This window comes from Festucalex cinctus, chromosome 12 (genome assembly GCF_051991245.1).
Source record: "Festucalex cinctus isolate MCC-2025b chromosome 12, RoL_Fcin_1.0, whole genome shotgun sequence".
NCBI classification, from domain to species: domain Eukaryota; kingdom Metazoa; phylum Chordata; class Actinopteri; order Syngnathiformes; family Syngnathidae; genus Festucalex; species Festucalex cinctus.
Genome location: NC_135422.1, coordinates 21,004,235 through 21,022,703, shown reverse-complemented (window position 1 = coordinate 21,022,703; position 18,469 = coordinate 21,004,235). Strand labels below are relative to the sequence as shown.

General features: G+C 39.4%; 1 protein-coding gene across 8 annotated transcripts in view; it reads left to right on the top strand.

Annotated features, from left to right (window-relative positions):
- ralgapa1 (Ral GTPase activating protein catalytic subunit alpha 1) overlaps positions 1–18,469 on the top strand; it is a 77,061-nt gene that overhangs the window by 49,971 nt on the left and 8,621 nt on the right. The gene's annotated exons all lie outside the window — the stretch shown is intronic.

Here is an 18,469-nt window from a genome sequence, read left to right as displayed (position 1 = left end):
TTATTTCATGAGTGTAGTATTTTACTGGATTTTAATCGGTGTCACATTTTGAGAATTAGATCATTGAAAGCTCAGTAATAAATAGCATTGTAGTTTGTGCCTAGTGCTGTTGACTGTTCGCCATGCTATTTACGCTTTTCAGTGAACTAACACGTGCGAAGGTAAATGTGTTATTGAGGTGGTGGGAAAAGTGTGGGCGAAGTCCGAAAGAATCCATTTTGTTTTGCGTCCAACTAGTGAGACATAGTGGAGAGATAGTGAGACACGGTTACGGGCTTGAGCTCATAGCTGAGACCTCCTGCAAAGTGTGTGGACGTGAGGCAATGTGCATGTAGCTTCTTCCACATATGTGTCTTGCTTTTATGTGACTTGAGGTTGTCCATGTGTGACATGTTTGTGTAAGGACTCCGTGCACACCCATCCATACGATGTTTAGGAGTGTGAGTGATGTCACGTTACACACTGGTTTAGAGGTGTTAGTGTGTCTGCTGGTGTCCTGGTGAGTATTGATTGGTGGCAGCAGCAGGTCGATGCCTCTGACAGCTTGAATTACAGTAATCAGTCATTATTGACTCTCAGTCTCTCTATTGCACACACGTCTTTCTTCCTCAATGTCTCTTGTCACGTCTTTCTTGCCTTTTCTCACTCCTGTCTGTCGTCCTCTCATCTTTTCCCACATTTTGTCCCCTTCATCATCATTTCTCATTCCAAGATGATTAAATGCGGCCCTCGCTGGACGGAAGTAGGCGCTAATGTCCAACCGAACCCAAAGATGAGCTTTGGTGGTCAAAGCCATTTTGACTTCAACATAAATAAATAATGATAATTGATTTTCAAATGCTTACAGATCAGTTGTACTCTGATGTCATTATTGGCATGTAGTAACAGTTAACTCAATCCCTGTTTTTTGTCTTCTCTGCTTTGCCCTTCTCCATTCTCCGGTTCCTTTTTATAAGCTGCCTTGTCTGTTTTTTATTAGATCTAATCTCTTTCTTTCCATTATCTCGTAAACATGTTAAGGCTCGCTCTACACATCAGGGCATTGCTTCTGCATATAGATATTTAAAAATCTGTAATTTTAACATTTAAACTTCTTAAAGGAAGGCTCCTTTAATTTTACATGTATGGCTTGATTGGCAGTAAATAGTTAGTATAGCTACGAAACATGCATAAGAGCTGAAGAATACACTCCTATATTGATTTATTTAACTTTTTTCAACATAGAAGTACTTCCGTGTTGCAACGCCCCCAAGTGGTGACGTCACTAGTGTGTATACTCGCTTGGGGAACAGTAGTTCACGCAGACATAACAACGAGGAAGACACAAACGTCAGTTATGCCTTACTGTATTGCAAAATTTTGCAAGGCGTCGGCAAGGAAAAACCCGCGAGACCCCCCCCCCCCCCCCCCAAAAAAAAAAAAAAAAAAAAAAAAAAAAGCTACTTGAGTAGACAATGGTTTGTTTGCTAAGTGCTGTCAACCTCCCGAAGGACAAGCAGGCGTGCGCGCAGCGAACATTTCAGGCATGAGGACTTCGAATATATGTTACAATTTGAGATGGGGTACGCCACACGCCTAATACTAAAGCCCAACGCAGTACCGAGTATCTTTAAAGAACCAGACGTGGGAAATAATCAAGCCGATGGAGGAGCCGCAACTGCTAGCAACACGGAGCCTTCACTCTCACAACAGCCGGCACAAATCGAGGTCTAACTACGGCCACTGAAAGATCTCGGAGAAGCGAAGCAAATTTAAAGCGAAAGGTAGGCATGTTTCGGGGGTGGGGGGGCATTGGTTATTATACTGCACGGACTGTTTTATTTCATAATTCATTTGAAGGTGGCCAACGCAGAGGCACGTCGGCACGTTACCGTAATGCACAGTATTAACAATCGTTGGGGCGGCTGGCTTGACTTCGTCTTTTCGAGTGGCGGCTGGCCTGACCGCAGTGGGACGCTACGCAAAAAAGAAAAAAAAAACAGCTAGGGGAGGTTGGGTGCTGTAACGACGATACATTTAATTTTACTATTTTTTCTTTTTCCTGAAATATTTCGTCAGTTCCACACGTTTTGCATTGCTCGTACTGTGTGTCACTTTACCTGTTGGATATTTGCTCCTCCAAGACTTTTCTTCTTCACATCTTTCATCGCAACCAAAGCTATCCTGAGAATGTCTATTTAGTATTGCCATGTTGAATGTCTGATGTTCCAGGATGCAGTTGAGATTGTCCGCAAGGAACCGATCCTCGAGTTCTTTCATTTCCAGACAGCACACATTCATTAGCGGATTGTCCATTCCTGCAGCTCCCGCACGAGCACCACTCACCCCCCGCCTGATTCACTCGTTCGTCAAAGTTTATTTTGTGCCCGAAAAGACCATCTGGCGCCACAACTTTCACATCCAAGGCAGACTTTCCTTCGGTAGTGTTATTTTGTCGTGTTGGCTCGAAGCGATAAGGTTTAATCCTTCCGGGTTTGACGCTAGATTCACGGCTGCGTTGCATAGTGCTTCCATAGTGTAGCGTTTACACACTAGTGACGTAAACATCCGGGTTATTTAGTCACGTGTAACAAACATGCCGGCGTTCGATTCATTTTAACAATGGTTTAAAAGTTATTAAATGTACATAAAAAAATAATCACGTCACCAAATTAATTATTGAAAAAGTAGCAACTTTTTGCTGCTAAAAATGGATCAATAAGTAAAGTGTCCCTTTAATGAAGCTTTAATTAATAATACACATTGAAAAATTAATGGAACATGTACAAAATGATGGCCTCTTGGATGAAAAGGTCATAATAACTAATGCCAAGATAATTTCAGAGCATTCTGTTGTCAGGTTTCCACATCATTACGAACACAAATATGACTAGAAATATTAAGCCTTTAGGTTGCTGCATATTCAAATATTCATTTAAAACCCAAAATAAATCATACTCTGGCCAAATGTAACAAATTTTCATTTGTTGAATGGCTGTAAATGATGTACAGTGACAAAAAAAATGCAGAACATGGCTAGTATTATATTTCACACTTCCCCTGTTCAAGGTATGATTAATTTTGGAATTAAGGTATACATAAAATACAAAATATGAGAGGCAGGTTTGTTGCAAAGTAGCCTGAAATGAAGGCCACATTTGAAGTAGATTTGCATTGGTACAGCCTCCACGTAGTAGCTTTCTATCTGTCATCAGCCTCTTGAAGGATGCAGGCCCTGAAATGGGACACAACTATTGTGAAGCAGTGATTCACAAAAGAGGCCGCACATTAACGCAGTCCTTGGGCTTGTTCTTCGCTCTACTGACTTCTCTTGTGCTATATGTGTCTGATTTATTGCTGCATTGTGGCATGAGGTATGGTCATAGAGAGGATGACAAACAAGCAAATAGAGGGGAGTAAAGAGAGGATTGGCAGGGTTAGAAGTGTCAGTGGTTTAATAAGCCCTCCCACCCCCCACACTTGCACTCTTGTTTTTGTTTTGTTTGTTTTTTTGTCTGTCTCACATTCTGTCTTTTGGCCCTCGAGGCAGTCCATCTGCCTTCCAACTCTGATCATTCATTCACCATGATCTCAGCCATCCAAAAGCGCACACACATTCATAGTGCCAAGTTGCCAGGGCAGCTGTGTTTAAGTACAACTACATCTCGCAGTGTCGTGTAGTCAAGGCCTTCAAGGTCATCTCTGCTGGCCCACAAACCATCATTAGCACAGACCTACGTTTACAACTTAGATGAAATTGTAACTATTCATTTCCAACGCACTTTTGTTGTCATTTCATTGTCATTACATTTGACATCAGCATTTTTCCATCTGCTGATTGGTGCAGCTAAATAGTCTGCTATTTTTAGCCCTCTGATTGGTAGTGCTTATTATACAGTATACACATTTTGTGGGGTCTTGAAAATTCATGGTTGCTTCTGTTTACTAATGTGCAAAAAAGGTAGAAGGGTTGTTGATGCTTTTTTTTATTCAAAAATGTAACTTGTTGCAATAATTAGAGGTAGACCGATTATCGGCCAGCCAGAAAATGCCTAGTATCGGCACTAGCCTTTTGCGAATCTGAAGGCTGATCAAGTTGGTATTGAGCGGTGAATGCTTGTCGCAAATTTTGCATTTGCATTGCAACTTTATTTACAGTAGAATAGTTTAGGGAGCTATTTTTACTTTTTAATTTAGCTTAAACACATGCTGATAACCCTGGAAGCTCCCTGTAAATTTTGTTAGCTGTCAATTCTTTATATCGTTAAAAAAAAAAAAAAGAACAGAAAAACCTTTTAAATGTTGAAAAGTTGTTTGAACAAAAATGCTTAATTGCATTTCAACTTTCAATTTTAAAACTTTTGACTACTAGTTATTCTTTTACTGCAAATGAATATTGGCTTAAAATATCGGTTATATGCCTCCTTGACTACTAATAATCGGTATCGTCCATAAAAAAGAAAAAAATGTAAAGAAAAACGGTCTGTCACTACAATCTTTTTTATTGTTTTTTGATAAATGATTTAGGCTGAATGTAAGCATTTATCATTCAAAGAAAGGAGTGAAATATGAAATGAGGTAGCAACAATCCAATCCAATCCCAGCCTAGACAACACGATCCCAAACACACACAACATTGATTCATGCATGTGCCTGTTGCTGTCTGTTCCTGAGGTAACCAAATGATTCTCTGTAAAGTCTATTTTAACCTGAAAAAGTACAGTTGGAATCCAACATGACTTTTCTCCTTCTCTAACTTTTGTGAGATTTTTACGAGGGAGTGGCAGGTCTTTATAGAGAAGGTTAGCAGCATGGATTTAATCATCATTGATACTTTGTGCTACTTTTAAATGTAACTACATTGTTACATCAGATAAGCAGTTGCCGACCAACAACAGTAACAGCGGCAACCCAATCTTCTACAGTGAATATTTGCATGTGATAGGTGTTGGAGTGTGGGTTAAAGAGCAAGCTGTGGCCGTTCTCCATCTGGTCTGAGATGATTGTGCTTCTGGGGGAACAATGCTGGAGGGATGCTAAGCTGATATACACACAACCACACACATACCCATCGCAGCCAGTTTTAGGAGTATGTTTGCATGGTTGAATATTCAAATGTATGTCATCCATCCATTGATGTTATATTTCAAGATGTTCGTGTTAACTGTTTATACTGCATTTAGCTGCTTCACGCTTTCAAGATGAGTTATATTGTGTGAGTGTGTATGTGCGTGCATGTAGTTGTTGATTGGCAGGGATAGCTGTAATGTGGCTGGGGTCAGCATATGGCTCAGTGTGATAGCGCAGTTGTTTGTGTGTGCATGTATGTGTCACCCTCTCTGTCACACTGTGTTCCCAGTGAAATGATGGCAGCTTTGGGCATGTAGTGCTATTATCCCCCCATATCCACACACGCACGCACACGCGCACGCACCCTAAGAGCAGCCAAACGCTAGCGGACCGCCTGGCTTCTCTTTGCCAGCCTCCCTCAATTGAGCCCATTGTCCCAGTGAGACGACAATCTGCAGCATGTGACAAGGAGAGTGTGTCCCTCACAATGGTAGAAAGGTGAGGGCACAACCTGACAAATTGAAGACACTTTGTTATTGCTGATGCTGAAATCGGGTCATGCCATCCTCAACCTCGTCGAGGTTCGAAACACTCATCACCATAACGGATAGAAAAGACTACAACATTGTTGATGGTCTTGGTTCTTGCCTAGATCCTATTTTATTTGACGGAGTCATGCAGCATCGCAGCCAAGAAAATTGAATCTTAGTTGGCTTCACTGTTTTTGTTTGTCTGTTTTTCATTTTGAAGTCACAAAGGATAAGCTCAACACAGGCTGATTTAAATGTGACATAGATGACGTGCACACATCTACAGGTGTATTTAAATATGTATTTTACTGACATTACTGAAAGGAAAATCTCATTCCAAGACGATAGCTAGAATAACAACTTTTCACACATTCAAAGACATTCCAGTAACAACAGGTGGTGTCAGTTGTGGGCTTGTGAAGCCCTTTGAGAGTCTTTTGGGATTAAAGGCTATGCAAATAAACTTGTCTTGATGTGGTAAGACCTATTTCTGATGCAATTTTAGCCAATCAGAATGTTACTGACAGTAATGAAAGATTGAGCTCTGGTTAAAAAATTAAGTTACTTTCTAAAGGTGAAACCCTTTAACTGAAATAAAATGTTCATGAGTCATAATAAATCTTTTTTTTTTTTTTTTTTAATATACGTTTTGCATTGATAGCTGTGTTTTTGTACTTTAATCCCAGACATAACAAGAATGTAAGTAATCAGTATCTCACCCTAGGTCATGGAACACAAATTCATATTGCAACTCGACTAAGTGCAATTTCTGGAGAAATTGCATGGGAATGCTGACAGCTGAATGCTAAGATTTGAATGCATGAAGTACATTGAGAGATAAATTATGAAATGATGACCTCATGGTCAACAAACAGTATCAAACACCTCACCTGGTAACGATTAAAAGTTGTATGTATGGAAGTGGGTGTGGAACGTGACCCTTAGAAATAGTTCAATGTCTATCCCATTGAAAATAATGGGGAAAAGTTGATATTTGAACAGTGTAAATCGGAAGTATTACGTGGGAGTTGTTATGTGGCAAAAATGTGTGGAGGATAAAAATCACAATAACATATGTGGGAATGCTTTCAGCATTGCCACAATTAGCTATTCAACAATTAGGCAGTCCAAATGAACTTTGAGGTTCAAGGAAATGAGCATAGGTCTGTGTGTGTGAATGCAGAGCTGGGGTTAATTAAATTAATCGTTTCCTATGTGGTATATGCCACAGAAGAGGCGGGACTGTTTTTGAACATCAGTTTGTTTCCGGTTTGGTTTGCGACGTGTGGGCTGCGTCAAAAATACTTGCGCTTCCGACTTTGTGCCCCTCGGTTATGCGTTCGCAACCCGGACCGGAAACAAACTGATGTGCAAAATCACATCCCGCCTCTTCCGTGGCATATACCCCATTGGTGAGACAGAGGAAATGTAAAGAAGAAAGTGGGACAAAGCTATTTCATCCATTACTCTTAAGTGTACTTCTTTGCATGTGTTTTTCAACAGTCGTCTATTAATTAGATTGAGGTGTAATTTTATGATCAGGATTATAGATAAAACCGATCAGGAAATACAGAATATAAAGGTGGTCCTCTTGGACAAATCGAATATATGTTGTGTCTACACAAGTAAACACTCAATACTTATATATAATTTTGGTCATGTTATAAATAGAGACCTGAGAGACAGTGTACCGCGAGATCAGTGGCCACAGTAAAAAATAAGGTTAATGTCTTTTATCACTCGTGTTCCATTATGTATTTTCCGCCTAATTCCCAAAATGTTGGAGTCCTGTAATGACTGCCCTTGCACATCCTGTACCAGTGAGATGTACCAGTGAGTGCACACCCATAAGTCCAAGCCATCAGTGGCTTGATCAAGCCGTTGCAAGAGCAGACCTCCCTCTGAGCGATAAACAAGGCTGATCGGCCTTGCCTTTAGATGAGCGCCAACGTGCAAAATAAGATACTTTGCGACTGTGTTTATGAATGTGACAAGGTGTTTATGGTTTGAGTTGTAGGGGTGGGGAAGGGGGCTCAAAGGACATGAACTCTAATAGTTATTTTGTTCTTATAAAGTGTCACATCAGACGTTGAACATAATCAGTTCTGGAAGGCTGACTCTGAATTATTCATATTTTGAAACAGTGTTTTGAATTGGAAATACGGACATATGAATAATATAATAATAATATATTCTGGATTGATTGATTGATTGATTGATTGATTTTTATTGAACATACATCATAAACACACAAACAGAGAGACAGCAGAAAAGAAAATTTTAACATAAAAGAAACATAAAATCAATCAATAATAATCTGCATGTTCAACAGGGAGTAGGAAGAAGTTGAAAACTTATCTAGTCCTACCCCTTATTCATTATATTTTTTTAACTTATTTCATTTATAATACAATAGGTTATATTTCAATAAAAGAAAATATATGATCCTGCTCATATAGCGTATATACATAAAATTAATAGAAATAAACGATAATACATCCACATACTCACATATACAATTTTCATTACACTCATTCTGGAACATTGGAAAATAAATAAATAAATAAATTACATTACTACAATTGTACTAGCTTATGTCAGACTTAAATAATGCTCTTGAACTTTTCTTTTAAACATTTTTTTAAACTCAGCAAGTGACTTGCATCTTTTCAACTCATTACCAAAATTGTTCCACAAATTTACACCTCTTACAGAAACACACCTTAGCTTAATATTTGTTCTCGTTTTAGGTTTTTTATAGACACTTGTACCCCTTATCTCATAGGGACTGCGTCTAATTTCAAATAGCTTCTGAATACTGTGGCAGAGTAGATTATTATATACTTTGTACATTATTTGTGCTATTTTAAAATCAACCAAGTCATAAAATGTCATTATATTTAGTTGAATAAATAGTGAACGTGTTGGTTCTCTAAATTTTGATCGATTAATAATTCTTATGGCACGCTTTTGCAATTTAAAGACAAGGTCGGTATTTGTTTTATATGCGTTTCCCCAGGATCTAAAGCTGTCCAGCGTTAAATGTTTGGCGTCTCCTAATGTAGGGGTAAACACGCTGAGCATAACAAAATGTAGCTGGCGGAGCGAGTAAAAGTTGGCCGAATAGTTTACTGTCCAAGTTAGTGACCGTAAATCGAGCCCCGCATACACCACCCTGGAAAATGTCAAAGTTGGCCAAATAGTTTACTGTCCAAGTTAGTGACCGTAAATCGAGCCCCGCATACACCACCCTGGAAAATGTCATTTGTGGACAGTCCCTAACTTTTATTTGCTTTCGGGCGCCTGAAATTGTCGTCATCATCAGCCACAGTTTCATCTTCACTTTCGGCTGGACACAAATCTTTGGCGAATCTGATCACGATGATGAACATGTGATTGGCCAAAAATGGCAGCTACTGTAAAATACCCCTAAAAACTACTACAAAATAATAGTCTTTGTTTTTTTAATCAATTTTTCCAGGGAAGATATGAAATGAACCATTTCACAGAATAGCTGGTTAGCTTTTAATGATGTGTTGCTTTAAATGTGAGTCTGCTTACCTCACTGCCCCATCCGGTTTACAGTGCACCACATAAATGAGTACACCACAACAGTTTTGCTAGAAAGTGTGATGTTTCTTTCAGAAATCCATATTTTTATGGTCTACTTTAACAAAAAATGAATAATCAAAATAATTATTTTTATTATTAATTGAGAAAAATGAAACTTATTTGCATTACACACTAGGCCTTGTTTAAAGCAACTGAACGCATAATATTGAATTTCTAATCGCTACTGCGATCTGTGGCCAAAAAATGAAACTGCATTTTCCCTTCTTCACGTACACAATGAGCACATGACGTCACATCCGCAGAAAGAGGCCGGAAAATTCGAAACCGAATCCATTCTAAAAACTATCGGTCAGAGGTTTGCCGGGAGTCATAAATACTGAAATTAAAAGGCTATTATAAATATATTTTGGGGCAAATTGATACAAGGTCCAGCTTTAAGTTTTGCCAAAAGCCAGAGAAAAAAAAAAAAAAAGCACATATGAGAGCTCATACAAGATTTTCTGACATTCAGTTTGATGTTTTGGGACTGTCGGTCAAAATCATAATTTTGAGGGTGCTCTGTAAATAAAATGTAATTCGTCAGACTAAATATTAATCTTTGTGTAATAGGATTGTGTTGCAGTATGTGTGCATGTGGCAAATGTTGTCTCACTGTTAGAGCCTGCAGATAAGAATAAGATCTATCCCCTTAATTATAGAATTATTGTCATGATCTGTTTGATGGTCACAAACACCTATACTGAACTGAATTGAACTCTGGTGGGCTCTTGGGTGGTGACAATGATGATATGAAACATCAAAAGATAATGAAGGTATCACTTTGTTCTCCACGGCCTCACCTTCAGCATTGAGTGCAAGAACAGCTTAATTGGGATAAATATTGTAGCCGGTTTGTTTGCGTGTGTGCGCGTGTTCATGCGCATCTCCCCTCAATGTGAGTCGTGCATTAGGCCAACGCATTTCCGTTGTACACGCTGGGAATGAAATCACAAAAGCCCTCCATATCATTGCTATCACAGAAAGATATAAACCCATTAGCGTTTTCCTTTGGGCATGGACACACACGCATGTACACATAGGTTTATCATTACACGCTGTAAAGCTTTTCCAATTGTATTATCCCTCTGATGTGCTTCTCTCTGTTGTCTGTTCCAATGCCTCGGGTGGAGAGCACAGATATGGTGGTGGCGGTGTGTGAGATGCCGAGTGAGATACAAGCGTGTGTTTCTCAGGAGCCGTTTAACCTCTCGCTGAGGGGCAAAGGTGACGGTACATTTTAATCTTGATGAAAACAGATATTTTCCCTATAGAAATATTTTTTGTTTTAGAAATGTAGCATAGTTTGACTTAATTTTATTCTTTTTTTTTTTTTTTTTTTCTTTTTTTTTTTTGAGTTTTCCTTTTTATTTTCCCATCAAGTGATGACATTCGGATAGCACCAACATTCCTCCCCCATTCGACTATGACGGCGTATTCAGGCCACATATTTTTTTTCCATGGGGGTGTAATATTCAGAGAAAAAAAAAATTGCAAATTTGCCACTTTATAAAGTCAGAAATTTGCCACTTTATAAAGACGTAAATTTGCAGGAAATATATATAAAGTGGCAAATTTGCGAGGAAAAAACTTAGAAACCTACGACAAATACACGTGGCGTAGCTATAGTCTGTGAGGATTTATTGGTGGTTAATGGGACACTGTTTATAAAATGAAAAGGCAGGACGGAGACGGATTCCTTCTTAATTTAAACTTTACTCGTCATACACGGCAGCTAGAGCGACAACACTTTCTGATCCCCTATCAGCTGACTTACCCCGGGTTTTCACTGGATGCGGTTGCGGTGCGGTTGCGGTGCGGTGCGTCTTGACTGCGTGCTCCGGACGGGTCAATTTTTTTGTCAATCCACACCGGCTCCGCACAGCTGCGGTCCGGCAGCTCCGTCGCCGCCCACTTCCCAACGTGTCTCGCGGGACCGCGCGCGCGCGATCATGTGGCGTTTCACAACGACAAACATACAGAAAGTCTGCTCAACAGAGAAGCAGAAAGATATGAGATTCCATGCAGCATCCTTTTTTTGGTTGTCCTTGTAAAGTATATTAATAACGAGAGTCGGGTCAGTGCGGGTCCACTCTTTATTTCTGTCTTCCCCGTCCGGCTGCCGCTCAGTACGGCAAGCGAGACGGGCACAACAAGCAATCGCGAACATCAAACTCACAATACATTACAGTCCTTATAAAAAGGATGTGCCGTGTCATATATTATTTTGTGGTTTTCCACCTCCAATATAAACCTCTCCTCGTCCATGTTCGCTGGTGTCTAAACCGTGAATGAGCACATGGCCCGGCGACGCCCACGTCACGTTTTGCTGAAAAACTTGCGAAATAGGAGCTGGCGGGTATTTTATTCTGAAAGGTAACCGGAAATTTATTTTGAAACTGCCTCGGTCTTCCTGTCCCGCTCGATGTGTTTTGTGCTAGCTTGCCATTTGCCGGAGGCCTACCGCTGCGGCGTCCGGCAAAAATAGAAAATAGGCTATCCTTGCGGAAGGCTTGCGGCACGCCGCAGGCCTTCCGCAGTCGACACGCAACGCACCCACAAGCGGTGTAAACTGCACCATTCGAATGAATGGAATCTAATTGCTTGCGTCGCCGGACCGCACCGCAACCGCACCGCAACCGCAACCGGTGAAAACCCGGGGTTACACTAACCAATCAGAGTCTAGCATACTTTTTAGGGAATTGCAAGTGAATGACAGAGCAGCAGATTCGACACATCAACTTAGCTACTTGTACAAAAAAAAATGTATGAATGTGTAAATAAAAATTCTGGAAACTTAAATGTACAAGTAAATATACATTTTAACATTAATTTAAATGCTTACTCCACAGGGTGTGGACCTTTGCAAAGGCATCTTTATCGATGGCAGTGCCCAACGCTTCAAAGTGTGACTGCTTAACATGATATGGTTAATCTCTGCTAAAGTAATTACTATCTCCTTATTTGAAAAACCAACCAAAATATCTGAGTAGGATGCTACGTGCATTTCTCGGATGTTTCTGAGTTGTTGTTTTTTTGTTTTGTTTTTTCCCTCAGGAATGTGCCACTTTATAAAGTCACAAATTTTATACTTTATAAAGTGGCAAATTTGCAAGTATTTTTTCTCGGACTATTGCCCCCAACCTCTAAAAAACTATTTATACGTGGCCATCGTATAAAACAGCAGAACTCTTGAAAGCTGCTGCCATATCAGGGCGCCATCTTGAAAGAAGGCATACCAGTTTTGACTGTTTTTTTTTTTTTTTTTTTTTTTTTTTTTTTGTTTGGGCGAGTGGAGCCAGGGCAGTTGATGTGATGAGTCATTTTCGACATTTGCTGTGGTGCGCGTGGATAGTCAAGAAGAGTCAAAGACTATTGATCTGCTCTGAGCAGACTCCGAGGTGCTGTCAATAAAGCAGTTTGTAGGCTATTTGCACAATGTCCATACATGTCGGAGATAGTAAAGTTCTTTTACTTTTACTTTATATATTGGCATTTCATTCACTCTTACGCTGACTGAACATTTGATTAGGGACTACTGCACATTCTAGTGATGTTCCATAAAAAGCTGTTAAGACAATAGTAAAGATAACCACGTGGTAGACGGAGAGGGAAAAAAATTAATTAAAAAAAAAAGCCTGAAATGTTGCGTCTTATCTCATGTCATGTAATCATTGTCACACCAAGTTTGCTCTCCGCCCAAAGCTACCCATACATTAATCTTAACTGTTCTATATTAAGCTTCTATACTTGCTAACATAACATTACTCTTGGGCTAAGTCTCTGACAGGTAAGAATAGATGGTAGATAGTTGTGATGTATTTTGAAAACATGCCAATTGGTGACATGGTGTTGTCCAGTCACCAATCCGCTCATAACCGATTGGGGGAACATCTCTGCAAGTGAAATTTAGGCCACTTGATCGTGCATTTTAAATCTCTTAAATTTATCTGACATCTTAAGTTAGCCTGACAATGTTTACCACTAAAGATTTTGAATATGCATGATTTTAAAACTATGAATTTAGGAAAAAATATCCTATTTCCTGAACCAGGAAATGCACTTAAAATGCTTCTTGAATATTATTTTCTAACAAGTGAAGCATCTCATCTTGGGGCTATACAAATGATAAAAAAAAAAAAAAAAAGTCCATCCATAATCATGACTTATCCTTTTGTTTTTAAAATGGCCTATTTTAATGTATATGTACTGACAAGTAATTTAACTAAAAGTACTTCATAATGTTATCATTAAATTAATTTTTAAAGCAAAATGAAAATGATGATGAACAGGAAAAAAAAATTAGAAACCAATTTCTATTCAACAGTGCAACAAATGGAGAACAACAGATAACACAGTGAACTAAAAATTTTACTGAAATCATGAATATGTCTTAAAATGTATACCTATTTTTAAGTTATGATCCCCGATGTTGACATCATTGTTTCTTGTTCAAATGATTCAACATGATTGTAGTCTTGTCTTTTTGACGACATACCTTGCACTTCATTTTCTCCAAATCACTTTGAGAGATACCACCTCGCAAGTGATGGGAAGGAACCACTCTTGTCAAAAAATAGCTTCATCTTCGGAAGATAGCGTTAAATCATGAATGGCCATCAAATGCGCATTAAGGTGCACGTTTCATCATTGTTTACTAGTTTCTTATTTCTTTGTTTCATTTATGTTCTATGCCTCACTACTCTAAATACGGTATTCTTGTTAATATTGTGTTAGTAGAATATGAGTTAAGCAGCAAAATCCAGTTGTTTTTATCAATATCATAAGGCGTCCATTTTGTCACTTATCGACTGAAAATGACATCACAGTTGCTCAGGTCTCAGGCAACGACCAATCACAGCTCACCTGTTTTCTGAAACTGAGCTGTGATTGATTGTTACCTGAGACCTGAGCAACTGTGATATCATCTTCAGTTGGCATTAGGTGGCAAAATGGCTGGATTTTGTTGCATAACTCATATTCCACAAATGTAATATTAATCACAATGTTCTATTTAGACTAGTGAAGTCACATACTGTATAACATATTATTGTCAAGAAATGTATAAAGTTGACTTCCCCTTTAACATTGTCGAAAAAGGAAAAAAAGATCACATGTAAATCTTAACAAATTGCCCGAAAAACACATCGTATGGATATAATGATTGAGCAAGATATTATAAGCAGTAACTCCATTGACACAGTGCGTTGCGAGTGTAGCCCCACTCCTATTCCAGCACACACACACCCTGCCGCGATGGGCCCAGCTCCTAATGTGCTAACAAGCCCTCTCTTTGGCCCACTCGCCTCCACTCTCACTCTGTCGCAAGTGATCACAGGAGTCGAACACCGCCACAATGAGCTGCGCTGCAGGAGAGAGCGGGAAAGAAAAGGGGTGAAAATGGAGAGACACGGAATTGTCACTCTTTTCACTCATGGAAACCTCACCAAAGAAAATGAGTTTCTGACTGGACACAAAAGAGGCATTTATCCATCTCGCTCTCCTCTATCCTCTACCTTTCCTTGCTCCACTTTCTCCCTCTCTGTCACGTGCCTCTCCCATCATTTTACCTTCTTTCTGTCTTCTCCTGGGAAAGGAGATATTTTTCTGCTAATGACTCAAAGGGGCTTTCTCAAATTCAATTATGCTCTATTTTATAGTTATGACTGTCATTTAGGCGGGAGAAATGAGGGTTGGACAGTAGATGTGTTATAAGTGATCATATCATAGCCTATTATTTTTATCTCATAATGACAACAATTGTTAGCGCTGCCTTTTCATTAATATGTTTCGTTAGCTGGTTTAAAACTAATTTCCAATTCCAGTAACACTTTTGGCCAGGATTAATGCTATAATGTTGAAATTATGCAGCTTCTTTTTTTTTTAAATGTTTTTCTTTGAATAATCCATTCATCTAATGAATGTAATACATTTGGACATGTAATACATTTAAAATAGAACATATTTATATGTTTTTGGGAGCAAATGAGTTCATTCAAAAGATTTCATGAAAATTTTCGTTTTAGCTAATTTATGCGATTTTATGCAGAGTATCTCTATTTTTCCGGCCTCAAAAATATTTGAACAACTTAAACTAATTCTAAATATATATTGGACTCATTGTGTCATCACTTCACAGCTCCTGGTGCAACTGGTGTGTACGACTCTTACGATTCACAATATGAAGACGTTAAGCTTTTTCTTGAGAATGTGTCCAGCTCTGCAGTCTCCTCACTGAGTGGATCTGCTGTTTGAGCACAACAACTTAAGGCCACAAGTAGAATCCCATGCTGGGAAGATGACTGTAGGAGACAGATTAAAAGGACAACAGCAGAAAAAGAGTAAGAAACATAAAGGGATATATTTTTTTTCTAAAAGCAGTATGTCTTTTTCTGAGTGCCTTTTAGAAGGAGCAAAAGAACAACTGTGCGATGTATACAGTGGAGATAAAAAAAAGTCTACACACCCCTCTTCAAGTGCCATGTTTTTTAAGATAAAAAAAAAAATGACACCAAGATAAATGGTAGCCTGATGTGACAGACAGCTTGTGGACCAGGTTTTTCATGGGCATGCCTGCTTTAGAGTGCCTCATTGTTGCGTTGTCTTCAATGTGAAATGGTATCTAATCAAATGATTGCATCATAAATTCTGCCCAAATGTGCAGGTTTACCCAATGTTGGAGATGGTGAGTGTACAACATACATGCTGTACATTTGTGTCTTTGCATTTACACATTTCTCCCTTGCATGCATACACATTGATGTGTGATGCAGGAAGCCGGAAAAAAAGCAGGTGGTAAAATCGCATATCGAGCCAACGTGAGATACGTTTTGAAACGGTGTGACTGCTGCTCTTCTCCCAACCATCTACACACACGCACAGCACGCACGCTGTTTTATCACTTGTGCTGTTTCACCACTTCCCTTCCTTTTTTTTTTTTTTTTTATTTTATTTATTTTTTTTTTTTTTATTTATTTATTTTTTTTAAGAGCTCAGAATTGTTCATTCGGTAGTCTTACCGATTCAACGTCTTGTCATCATTGCTCTTTTTTATTTTTTATTTATTTTTTTATTGTGTGTATGTGTGCGTGCGTTTGCGTGTGTGCGTTTGCGTGCGTTTGCGTGCGTGCGTGCGTGCGTGCGTGTGCGTGCGTGCAAATACGTATAAATTTATACTCATTCATTCACCTAAAACCTTATAAATATCCCATTACCCTTCGCCTTAACCAGGTACTTCAGAATCTTGCCAGAGTCGTGAGGTTTAAATGGTCAGGAGACCAGAGAAATGGTCAGAAAAAAAAAGAAATAAAGAGAAAAGAAAGGTAAATCAAAGTGAAATCCAGCACCGACCAAACACTTCCTGCCTTCCCCATGATTACAAAATCAAAGTCTTACGCCAACCCCGGAAGCCTCTAAATTCCAGCAAATTTAGCGAGATCTCAAGAGACCAGAGGAAAAACTAAAGAGAGGAAGGAGGGAAGGATCGATAAGGCAGAGTGAGATCCATAGAAGCCAGTACATCCAATCCATCAAAGTGAAGTCCAGCACCAACAAGACCCCTCCTGCGTGGTTACAAAACCAGAGTCTTATGCCAACCCCAGAAACCTCATACTTCTAATAAATTAAGATCTCAAGTGACCAGAGGAAAAACTAAAGAGAGGAAGGAGGGAAGGATAGATAAAGCAAAGTGAGAACCACAGACACCAGCACCAACTGATTCAAGGGGCTGTGGGAGGGAGAGGGTACTTCTGTTGAGTTTCAGTAGATGCTGGTGCGACGGATCTGGCATGCATAACCACTGGCATCACCACTTCCCTTCCATTTCTCCTCCTTGCCTATAGATTTTCACTTCTTTGTCTTTCTCCTTTCTGGGTACCAAATGAGCACATTTCTTCCAATCTCAGCATCTCACTTTCTTTGCACTCCTGAATAACTTTGTACTGTGTACTGTTCCGGTATCACATGTGGTTTAGGAGAGACGGGAAGATGAACGGTTGTTGTCAGGGTTACCTGTTTGACGTCTACTAAACAGGACACAAAAAGGAGAGATGACACTCAGTTCAGGGCTCGCGAGGAGAGAGGAGAGGAATTGACTGATACAATTCACTCCTGCACTCTCTGAAGATTCCTCTCCTCGCCCTCTCTTTTTATTTGGTTTTCCACGCCCTTTCCACGCTCCTAGTTACATAGGTGTTCCAACCCTAAAAATGCAAATGCAAGGCATAGTTGGAACACAGTGTACTTGTTTGTCTGTGTTGTGCCTGTGAGTGGAAGATTGCTGAGTACGTGTGGTCAAGTTTGCAATCATTTCTTAACAGAAAACAGGCGACCTCAGCAGTCTGGCTCGAACGATTCTGCTGCGTTAGATGTTGTATTTCTTCAGCTTTTTGAGTCATCTTCAAATCGCCAGGCTATGTGATTGTGAGTGGGAACAGGGCAAAGCATTCTTCATTGCAAGCCGAAGTAATTCCTTATTGCAGCAAATGTATAACTTATTATTTACAATTATTCCTACAGTTGTCATGTTTCTTTACAAGTCAATGTCAATTGTGTTGCATTCATATTTGAGCGTTTGCATTCTTTTTTCCAGTTCTGTGTGTGTGTGGGTGGGGGTGTATTTCCCCTCTCAAAGTAGTACAGACTTTGTATAACCTACAGACAAAACTTTCCGTTTTGACATAATATAAATAGCAGTCGAGTCTTTGCCTATAGTTCCCTTTTCATGCTTTTCTCTTCATACCCAACCTCTTTCTTGCTTTTTTCCCCCAGCTCTCCCTGCCTCTCCACTTTGAAGGAGCCATATTATTGTTCAGATGATTTTCTTAACTAGATCAGTTACGATTAGACCTGAATCCTTCTGCTTTTGTGGTCCTTAGACCGTCTACCTAACCCAATAGAAAACCCATGGGCACTATTGTAAGTGGCTCACTGGCTATTCGCTATCTGACACAGAGGTACAAACGCAGATTTCATTTTGAAGATTCATTGGCCTGCCCCCATCTACACTCAAATTGGGTCACATACACTTACATATACACATTTTCCTGTTCACAATGGATCTCATCATGTTTAGTAGTACAACACACGTACGCTTCCCCTCATTGAAAATCATTTGTTATTGGAGCTGGGAAAGTAAATGGTAATACTATAGGGAGATGTGAGTGTGTGTGCTTGACATGACTATAACAGCTGCGCCTGGATGTCATTATAGTTGGATGTATGACTCGGACTGAGGACAAGAGCGCAAATGTCATTCTATCAATGAGGTTATCGCTAATAGA